A 12300-nucleotide genomic window follows, 5' to 3' on the forward strand; every position below is an offset into this window, starting at 1 on the left:
AACCCTAGCCGACCGCAGCTAGAAGCTAGAGCTTTCGGCGGACAACCCCTGGCCGATCGCAGTCAGTAGATAGGGCCCTCGGCGGACCCTCTCGCAGTTACCGAAGGATGCAGGAGCGGGCGAGGCCGCAGGTTTCAGATCCGCAGGGTGCGGATCTCGCGATGCAGGGCCGAGCGAGCGCGCAACAGCTAAGGCAGTCTATAATCGTTCGTAGTTATTATTATTATTATTATTTTTTAAATTTAAAAAACTAAATGAAATCTAATTAAAATTAAAATCTAAAACTGAAAATTTAACTCTAAAAGCTAAACAAAAGTTCAAATCTAAAACCTAAACTAAACTCATATTTAAACTAAATAAAGATCTATCCTAGCCTAAAAATCAAAATAATAATCTAAAAATGAATTAATGTATATACATTATAAAAAAAATAAAATGAAAATCTGAAGCTTATCTAAATGCAAACGTAAAGGAAAACTTTTTATGATTTTTTTATACTTTTTTTTTTAAAACTAAAACATATTAAAATATAATCCTAAACAAATTTTTAGTTACATTAACCCTAAGCAAAAAAAAAAAAACTAACCAATGCATAAATGAAATAAAAAAAACAGAATGCCACTTATACGTAGAAAACACATGCGTTGTTTTGCTTGTCTGTACGCAGGTCAACCGGACGGAGATTGCTGGAGCAGATCAAAGGGTTCAGCAAAAATGCAGGTGGAAATACGTATTGCAGATTTGATGAAGCTGGCTGCGTGGGAGGGTTTGAGAGAAGGGAACGCAGGTCTCTGAGGGACGTGAGAGGATTGGCAATGAAAAATGAGTTCGATGGCAGAGTTTGAGCGGTTGCGTGGAGGAATAAGGCTGATAATGGGCAACGTTAAGAGGCAGCAGACATGAAGCTACGTGAGGAGCCAGTACGCAGATGCATGGAGAGCTGAAGTGATGGCAGCGAAGGGCTGTGTGGTTTTTTTGTTTTTTACAGGCTGGACGTGGAGGAGGCTGCTGCGGTGAAAGAAGGGACAACAATGAAGCTGTGTGAAGGAGGAGGAACGAGCAGCAGATGGAGCCACGGGAGCAGAGGACGCAGGGGATGAGGAGAGAATGGGTTTCGTATGCAGGGAGTGAGGAGGCAGTGTAGAGAAATAAAAACAACATGCAGCTGCATGAGGGTTTGGATAGTGAAAACCCTTTAAAAAATTTCGAAATTTCTCCGAAAATTGAAGACTCCAGGCAGCAGCAGAAAAAGGGACCAAAAAACCCTCCAAATTCTCCAGATTAAATTGTCTGAGATTTATTTATGAAATCCCTGCAAACTTTTCTCCAGATAAAAATTTAAAACCCTGGATTGCAAAAAAGATGCACCTGCAAAGGCTATTTTCTGGGGCCAGATCTGGCTTCACACACAAAAAAATTTCTTCTCAGAATTGCAACTTGCAAATGGGGAAACAAAAACCCAGAAAATATATGCAAGGATTAAAAATAAAACCCTACAAACCAGCTACAAATTTACAGTATTTACAGATCTAAGGCTCTTTAGCAGCCAGATTTGTCGATAATCACATTACTATTATCAGAATTTAATTTTGATGTGAGATACTTAAGAAAACCCTGCATGCATTCATAAAAAATTTCAGATGATAAGCCTGGGATTAAAACTCGCTGGGCTCTTTCAGAAAACACAATCCGGGAGTTGGCTGGTTCAGCCGAGAACTTCCTCGAATGCCCGGTAATCTAGAAAAAAGATTTCTTGCACAACTTAAAATCAACCATTAACATAGAGGGAGAAACAATAGTGAAACCCAGATCAAATGGAGATACCTGCCATTATATTTCAGAATCTAAACTATCATTCAAACCCTAGAGATCAGACAAGATACGTGTGCCTAGATCAATCTTCATTAAGCTATCATCAATGGCTGAAAATAAAATTATGCAGAAAAATAAAACAATCTTACAGCATTTCCAGAAGAGTAACACCAGCAAGATTTTTAACCCCAAAGTCTTTCTTTATTGCACAAAAAATGACTATAAGAGAGCTTTCTTTAGCACCAAACTCTCAGATCCAATCTCCTCTCAAATGACCCCTAGCACCCTATTTAAAGGAAAAATTCCCAACAGTTAATTCGAGTGATCCATGTCAAAATGATCTCGACCGTCGATGAGGATCAATATATCTTTTAATCTCATCCGTCGAATTTTTAAATGCATTTTAATATATTAAAATTTGAAATTCTGCATTAATTTACTTAAAAAATTTGATTTATTATTTTTAAAATTTTTATTTTATTATTTTTATTTATTTTTTAATTTTTTTAATTATTTATATCTTTTATTTTTTATTTTTCATTTTTTATTTTTTTTATTTTTTTTTGGATCCTCAAACTTAGCTTTTGGAAAAAGTACCTAGGACCTAGGACTTAGGACTTATGAGGGGATTAAAACACTTTCTAACCCTCAAGACATTTTACATCATGACTTTTACAATTTTACATCTCAAGGGGGAAAACCCATTTGACATAGACCCTCATAAACCACCCAGTTCTGCGACCAAATATAATCTAGCAGATTAACACGCTAGGATTCCTCTAAGATTCTAATGACAAAATTCATTCCGGCTTTGGGGTTAGGCTGAAGGAAAACTCTGCCGATCATGGATCGGTGAGACAAAAAACCTTCCGGAACGTAGATTATCACTAGAAAATTAGGTCTACTTAGGCAATTAACATACATGACTCAGATCTGCTAAGATTATTTACAATTCACACATGCAGACTAGGTTTACAACATAATATGATCAATTCGATGATGACTATCGAATGGCACGGACATGTCGCTCAAGCGCTATACCTTTTGCGAAGAAAAGGGGGTGTACTGCTATGGGTAGTTGACACGTAGTGGTCAATAAGCCCAATTTGGAGGATGGAGTGTTGCGATTAGAGCAATTAGAGGATGCTCTTATTCAGGTATGTCCATTGTGGAATGAATTTTCCAATTTTTCCTTATAAAGCATTTCTCTAATTCATGTTTTTAATTTTTTTGTTAATTAGTGTTTTTTTTGTATGAATTTTTTGAGCGATTCCAGGATGATGATAATCGTGTTGATATGCCACCCCCACCCCCATCTGGTCCCTTGGTTCCTAGGTTCCATTGTTCAACACAAACAGCAGGGGGTTCTTCTTCATCAGTTACAGTGCCACTGCCACAACTTCCACAGGCACCATCTTCTTCATTGCCACTACATGGAGGTCTGCCACCACGTGGAGGCTCGTCGCCACGTTCTCTTCGTGGTGGAAGGAGGAGAGATTAGTATATATATTCACAATTTACTACTTTTGTCATAGATTACTCATTAGACTTGTAGGCTTGTGAATTTGAATTTTGAACCTTTTTTGTCTTGGCGGTGACCAAGTGACATATTTTGTAAACATTATTATTTGAATTTTGGACATGTTCACAGTTGCTTACTTGCCAGATAAATCATAATATGCTCTATGTTTTATGTTATATATTATGCTTAAATGTTTTATGTTTTATAATATGCTTAAAAATTTGATGTATGTTTGTAATCGCTAGAATATAGATGGTTGATGTTACATACTAGTAACTACAATGGAATCATGGATGCCATATCTATCTTGATTTATGCAAAAATATGCATGTTTTCATGTCTTCTACAACTAATTTGGTATTTGGGATGTTTGTTTTGAGTATAAATGCAAAAAAATATAAATATAAATATAAATATAAAAATAAATATATATATATATATATATAAATATATATATATATATATATATATATAATATATATATATATATATATATAGTAGAGGCTTCACTTCCTAGATTTTTGGAAAATGACGCTTCCACGTCCCTGCTTCGTCTCCGCTTCGTGCAACATTGGTCATAATATTGAAAGTTGGTAATATTTGTTTGCATGTGTGTTGCATGGGGTGGGTTGGCCATGCCACTCCCTCTTAAATGTGATGGGAAGTGGTGCAGTGGCGGGTTCCCCCCACTCCTCCAACATCTTGTATTCCAACATTCCAATCAGGGATATTTTATCTAGATCTAAGATGAGTTGGAATGGTTCCTTCTAGTTGGACCATGCCTCATCAATGCATGTTGTTGCCAGATAGATGCTCTAATCCTAAAATCCCAAGTTAGCGAGGAAGTCACTCGCTTTGTTGTCATTTCATCGAAAGTGTGAGGCTATGACATAGGGAATAGATTGGATCGACCTTTGAATGCAAGAGATAGTGTTCTCCAATCACCAACTCTTGAACTATTTTCCTATTGGGGTCTCGTTAATTATTTTCTTAACAGTTTAGATATCCAACTATGAATCACCACCAACCTGTAATTTTAAGTACCCTTCATTGTTAGTTAGGCTTAGACCCCTATCCAAAGCGAGGAACTTTGCCACATTATTACTCATGATGCCACAATTTCCAGTATACAACTTTAAGGCTTAGCCTTTCCTATCACAGAAAATCCCTCCATAACCTGCTTGTGCAAGATTTCCTTTGGAGGCACCATCAAAATTTAACTTTACAAATCCCATTAGAGGAGGGTTAAAGATTGTATGAGAGTCGTTTCAATGAGTAGAACTATTGGAGGGGATTTTTGAGATCATTAATGGTGAGAGCTTTAATTTGGTCAATATCCCTTATTCATGTTGGTTAACTTTCCTATCCTTCTAAGTCCAGTCTTTTGAGAGGATGGTATCCCTGACGTTTTCTTTCCAAGTCACCCACATAACAAATCCTGGAGCCAGAGTCCATTCTCGGTTCTAGACTAGGTTAGTGAATATGCTTGGTCACCATTGCTCCAAAGTTTCCACCAAGATATTGTAATTGTGGTTTGAGTATCCGAAGAGGTGTAAGGGTTGAGACCAAAGATGGTCGACAAAAGGACAAACAATTAAGAGGTGCTCCATGTACCCTAGAATCCCTTCTTTCTAATTCGATCCCATGAGAGGATCTTTATTTTTCTTACTAGCCATAAAAATTGTGCAACTTTAGGCCAATAACCATTCGTCTTAAAAATTATCCATAGAGGTTCCTTGTGACCAACCAACAAGGAGTAGGCCTCATTAAGTCAAAACATCCCTTTAGTTTGGCAACCCAAATGGAGTTTGTTGTGGTCTTGAATAATGGATACTTTGCAGTTCCTAAGATAGAATAGGCCAGGTTGTAAAGGTTGGGTGCTCTGGCCAATCCTCAATTGTCTTCCACCCTCTCCAAAGAGTAGAACAGGGAGAAGGTTTGCAAAAATCCTTTATTGTAGTAAATTATTGCTAAGAAGTAAAATCCTCCAGCTCTTGAATTTCCTCAAAGTCCCCCAAGTGAGGCATTTGTTGCCAAGTGTCTTTCTAAAAGAGTGTGGTGCAACCATTCCTAATCTCCTAAAAGGCATGATTTTGAATAATACTCTGGTTTGTTCGTGCTAAATTCCATATAGAGGGACCTAAGGGAAATTCGGTAGCTCTTAACATATTCGACTAAGAGGAGGTGTGATAATATTTCCTATTCCAAATTTGTTTCCAAATTTCGTTACCTCCCTAAAGCAACCTCCACCATAATTTAACTCCCATTGCCTTATTCAATATCTCTGGGTCTCTCAGGACCAAACCCCCTACCAGCTTGGGGATGCAAAGTTTTTCCCAAGCAACTAATAGCCATTTTCTTTCTTTGTTAGATCCTCTCAAGAGAAGTTATCTATATAGGGCAGTGATGGTTTTGAAAGTTACTTTAGGGGTTGCTAAGATTGACATTTGGTAAATTGGAAGAGCTTTAAGGACATACTTGAGAAGGACTAGGAAGTCAACCAAGTTAAGAGAGTGGATCGCCAAGCTATCGCATGTGTTGGAGAGCTATGAAGTATGTCCTACTAGCAGGCTGATCTCAAGGAGTTCTCCACTAGTGGAGCTCCTAGGTACTTAGCAAGAAGCACAACAACAACACTAGCATTAAAGAAATTTATATTTGATTTGTCAATGTTTATCACCTTACATGAAGCCTCCATGAATTCACGAGAATGGTTTTCAAAGCCATAGTCTCCCCCACTGTTGGAATTCATAAGAGCATAGTATCATCAACAAATTGTTGATGAGTGATTGGAAAATCATTACCATATAAGCAAAGTCCTCAGATGGTATCTTGTCGCCTTGTTTCTTTGATATATCTTCCCAATCCCTCTACTGCCAAGATAAATAGAAAAGGGGAAATAGGATCTCCCTATCGAAGACCTCTATAAGGATTAAAAATCATGGGTGGGGATCCATTCAAAAGAAGGGAAAAAAAGGGAGTAGAAATTACAGACTTAATCCAAGTGATCCACGGATTTGAAAACCAAAATGCTTGAAGGGTTTGGAGCAGACAATCTCAATTTAATTGGTCATAGGATTTTGAGAGATCTACTTTTATCAACATTTTGGCCTGTTTGGATCTCTTTATGGAGTGGATATCCTCATGAGATGCCACTATCTCATCCAAAATTTGGTATCCTTTGAAAAAATCACTCTGCTCTGGTGAAATGATACCACTCAATAGAGATTTAAGACAATTGGCGATAGCAGTCAATATGATCTTATAAACAACATTGCAAAGGGTGATTGGTCTAAAATCACTGGCATTATCCACTCTATTAGATTTTGGAATTAATGTAATAAAAGTAGCATTAATACCATGCCATACTATTTGTGAGTGGTGGGATTATTCAACCAAAGCAAGAACCTTCGGGCCTAAGAAATGTCAGCAAGCTTGAAAGAAGTATGTATTGAAGCCATTGAGACCAGGGGCTTTATTCTTTGACATCGCCATCACTACTTCTTCCACTTCTATGAACTAAACTTCTCACATCATGCCTCATTCTAGGCTAGATGGATTAAGTTGGGTATATGCGAAGTAATTCGTTGGATATAGTTGATCTGTTGGGTGTGGGATGTGTAAGTAGGGAGTAAAAATAGTAAACAAGTTCTTGCTCGAACTTTGTATGTTGGAGCAAGCGTTTCCCATCCTTAAAGTATAGGGAAAATATCCTATTGTTATGTTGGTGTTTTACCATTCCCTTGTGGAAGAATTTCAAATTTCATTCTCCTTCTTTCAGCCATCACACACAAATTTTATGTTTCTAGACAATTTGTTCTTTCTTCCTTCACTGCTCTATTTGATTTATCATTTGTCCATCTTCCATTACCAGGGAATTCATGCATCCTTCTAGAATAATCTTTTGTTGCACCTATATCATATGAGTCTCAAGGACCTATTTCTCTATGAATATATGGCTGAATTCTTTTCTATTCCATTCCTTGGCATTCTTTGGCACTCCCTAGCACACCCTACCACTCCCTGACATGCCCTGACACTCTAGCATGCCTTGGCACTATCTAGCATATAACCTTGTCACTCCCTCCTTAGCACACCTGAAATTCACTGACACTCCTTATCATACACTCTTATCTATTCATTTCCATGCATTTTGAACTAGTTCTCCCTTGTGTTTCCAGAATCCATAGCACTCCCTAAAACTTCCTGGCACACATTAACACACCCTGACCCCTGACACATCTTGGCATGCCATCTCGACACTCTAGCATTTCTTGGCACTACCTAGCATACCTTGTCACTCCCTCCTTAGCACACCTAGAACTCGCTGACACTCCTTGTCACACACTCTTATTCATTCATTTACATGCATTTGAAACTAGTGCTCCCTTGTGTTTCCTTGACACTCCCTAACACTCCCTGTAATACATTGGCACACCCTGGCACCTGGCACATATTGGCTTGTTGCCCTGGCCTCTAGCATGCCTTAGCACTGCCTAACATACATTGTCACTCCTACCTTAGCACATCTGGAACTCACTGACACTTCTTGTCACAAACTCTCATTCATTCATTTCCATGCATTAATTTGACCTGGTGCTCCCTTGTGTTCCCCTGGCACTCCCTAACACTTCCTAGCATGCATTGGCACACCCTGGCACCTGACACATCTTGGACGCATGTTTCCCTGGCACTCTAGCATGCCTTAACACTAACTAGCATACCATGCCACTCCCTCCTTAGCACACTTGGAACTCGCTGACACTCCTCTCACACACTCTTATTCATTCATTTCCATGCATTTTGACCTAGTGCTCCCTTGTGTTTCCCTAGCACTCACTAACACTCCTTATCAAGCATTGACACACCTTGACACTTGACACATCTTGGCATGTTTCCCTAACACTCTAACATGCCTTGGCACTGCCTAGCATACCTTGTCACTCCCTCCTTAGCACACATGGACATCGCTGACACTCCCTATTATGCAGTCATATTCATTCATTTCCATGCATTTAAAACTAGTTCTCACTTCCTAGCATGTGTTGGTGCCACACCCTGGCACTTGACACATCTTAGCATGCCTTAGCACTTGTCTTTTTCTCTCAATTTATCTTCTTTATGAAGCAACTGTAGTTGACAAGGGAACCCCCAATAGTTGTGATAAGGGGATTATGGGCCCCCTTATCACAACTCATTAGCCCTACTGCATTTAAGCCCTTAGTCATGGTGGCCCAAGGGTGTAGTTGTAGGGGCATTGGGGCCAAATTTTGGGTTCATAATGTTAGGATGAGTTGAATGATATGACCAAAAAGGTGGGAGGAGTATTTTGTGGTGTATTGAATGGGACTAGGGGACACAAGGGTAGCATGGATGGGCAGAAGTGGGATGTCCAAGCATGGTTTATTAAGATCTATAATCCTAGCATTAGTGAATGATAAGGGGGCTTAGGACCTAATGTCATAGGGGCTAGGGGGCCTAGAGGGAAGGCAACAAGAGAAATTGAAAGGGGAACCCTCGATAGTGGTGATAAGGGGATTAGGGGGCCTAGAGGGAAGGCAACAAGAGAAATTGAAAGGGGAACCCTCGATAGTGGTGATAAGGGGATTAGGGGGCCTAGAGGGAAGGCAACAAGAGAAATTGAAAGGGGAACCCTCGATAGTGGTGATAAAGGGGCCCCATTATCACAACCCATAAGACATTAACCCATAACCACGAAACTCCCTATCCCTTAAACCCCCAAGCCATAATCCCTTAAACCCTACACTCATAACTCATAATCCATCAACCCCTTAGCCCATTAAACCTTAAGCCATTAACTGCTAACCTAGAATCCATGAACCCCTAAGCAATAACCCCTTATTCTCTTAACCCATGTCCCTTAAACCTTAACCCCTAACCCCTAAACACCTTAAAACCTAACCCCTTAACCCCTTAACCCCAAACACCTAAATCCCCTAACTCTTAAGCCCTTCAACCCTAGATCCCATGGCCCCTAAGCCATTGGCTCTTAACTCTTAACTCCTGAAGCCCTTAACCACTTAGTATCCGAGGCCAAAAACAATGCCTCAAACCAACAAACTAACCTCTTAGGAGAATCCTTCACCTCTAACTAAGAATATTGGGACCATTTGATTTTTAGAGAACTAGGTATTGGTCTCAAGGGCATGTGTTTGTGTGTGATGCCCTTATTACCATGTATACCGAATGTAGAACAACTCGATAATCTACAAAAACCTCAATCATAATTGCTCACAATATCTACACTTCATGTTCACATGGAGCTTGTAGTGTTCTCCCACATGAGGAGTTGGCAAAGAATAGATCACTCATAATGACTTGACCTCTTCAGCCCTAATGCACAAGGAGTTAACCCTTGATACAAATATTTTGTTTTCTAAAAATCTCAATTGTGTCAATGTAGAATACTACACATAAGAGAAAATAAAATGATATTATCCACATCAATGCTTGAAATAGCCTCACATTTGCCATGAGTGGTGAGCTAGGGGTGAGTAGGGCACTATTAAAGTTACATCGTGTTTAAATTCCTTTTACATAATGAGATTATTCTCCATTAGGGTTGATGCATCATCACAAGGGAGAATGGCACGTTTTTTTGGGGGAGCGATTAAAGTTGTAACACAATTCAAGTGACATACACCTCCAATGTAAATGACATCATTATATGTTTGTGTCAAGTCGTTAAAGAGGTTATTTATAGACAACAAGTTTAGTGTACCTGGAATTCATCTTTTTATGGCCTTGACTCTAAGATGGATATGTACTAGGAACACTTCATGCAAATGAGAGGGGGCCTTATTGTTTAACTCATACACACAAGAACACTAGATGTTGCCCTTTAGATCCCCCTTGGTGGATTTAAAGTGGGTTTACATTAGCATCTCGTTGAAACTAATCATCATGACATTCCTCTTCTCAATAACATCTTCTAGCTTTGCCATATACACGAGATCGAGTTAGAGGATCACCTCATTTGTAGATGCTCCATTTATTATGGGATTCAAGGGATGTTCTATTTTATTATTATCAAGATTTAGATGGGTCGTTGTCTACTTTCTTTCAATACATGTCTAACTCTTTTTATGAGGGAGGTCCTTCGATTTAGATCTTTATATAAGACCTTATGTGGCCTCATACATCTTCTTGAATTGGTGGGACCTCATACATCTTCTTGAACCCCTCAATGGGACATTCTTTCTTCAAAGAGACTTTTGAGGATTTCCCATTGCAAATTGCAGGTTGGATGTCATAGGACCTATTACCCCACTTTCTATATGAGTTTTTAGAGGATAGTTTTAAATTTTGATTGACATCTCAACCCCTGTGATTCTTGTGACATTAATCATTTTCCAACTGAGGTATATAGATGGATGTATAACTGGTTTGATGACACCTTGCCTTGGCCATCTAGGACACTAGGTGTAGGAAGATGTTGCTTTAGCGACCACATTTAGCTTGATATCTATAATCCATGTGTATATAATATCTCTAATATGTATTATTTTTATTATGATCACTTAAAAACTCTATTCTAACTCTTAAATGCTTTGGCTATAAATTCTAAAGTGAGTGGTTCCATAATGTTTCATAATTTTATTCACATAAATGTTTGATATTGATGGTTTGAATATGTACATGGTGATTTGAGTAAGTACTACGCATCATATCTTAGTATACCCTTATTTCTCTTAGTCAAAAGTCATCCCACTTAATTCCATAGAATATTCATTGTTTTTCATCATCATGTCTCACCCTATGATTTCCGCTGGCAAGAAATCAATAATTTTATCCATAAAACTTACTCTCGCTGGCAAGAAATCAATAATTTTATCCATAAAACTTACTTTGTAAACCACTCCATTTTCAGTTTTATCAACATGCTTTCATGTCGGGGTTTTGATCTCAATGATATCAGTTGTGCAAGTTCGTTGAACAAGCTTCATTGTATTATGCTCTTCGTCTGCCCAAGCTTAATCCACTCCATTTTCAGTTTAATCACCGTGCTTTCATGTCGGGGTTTTGATCTCAATGATATCAGTTGTGCAAGTTCATTGAACGAGCTTCATTATATTAAGCTCTTTGTTTGCACAAGCCCTGACATCAAATGGCAAGAAAAAGAAATTACATGTATGATGAATCACTTGGCAAGTAGAGTCATTACATGGTCATGAGATAGTGGCTGACTGTTGATGGTGCCCTCAGAGTCACCCAACTGGACGATTGTGTGAAGAGGGTTCGCAATTTCTTTTATGGGGATTCTTTCTTCTTCCATGGATCTGGTTCCTCCATTGCTTTTAATTTTGGCCCGTCCTCAGACATCGCTTTTGTTACCTTAAATTTCGACCAAGTATGTACACACTTTCTCTAAATCCTCCACAATGAAAATGTAATTCGAGTTTTTAGGGTATATGAAATTGTAATGATTTCTCTTTGCTACTATTCAAAAATGAATCTTAACTAATGTCGTATTAAATCAAGATTTTAATCTCTACTATTCAGGGAGGACCAAATCAATGCTATATGCCCTAAACTAAATGAAGTAGTCACCCACTGATCTTAGTGTTTTTTTTAATCGTTGATGACCCTCCTTTGCAATTGACCGATTTTGGGGAGAAACATCCCTTTGTGCCCTTGTTTATCTGTTTTTTCAGAGTAGTTTGCTGAGATTAATGGAAACTGATCTGATGGTTTTTGGGAATCGATACTACATCGGATCTTTTTCCTTTACAAACTACTCTATGACCACTCATTTCATAAATTCAGTACTTCCTTCATTGCATGATCAACTGTTTCGATTTTAAGGAAATCTGCACGTTAGCCAATTTTCTCAATATGAGAAACATCATTGTGTAGAGATGGATAGATAATTGTTTCTCGAGAGTTATCATTTTGAAATTTAGATATTCAATTCCTTGCCTATTAATAAGATTTATACATCTACG

Source organism: Pinus tabuliformis, chromosome 4_2 (genome assembly GCF_031772625.1).
Source record: "Pinus tabuliformis cultivar Carrire ecotype Pingquan chromosome 4_2, CPIR1, whole genome shotgun sequence".
NCBI lineage: Eukaryota > Viridiplantae > Streptophyta > Pinopsida > Pinales > Pinaceae > Pinus > Pinus tabuliformis.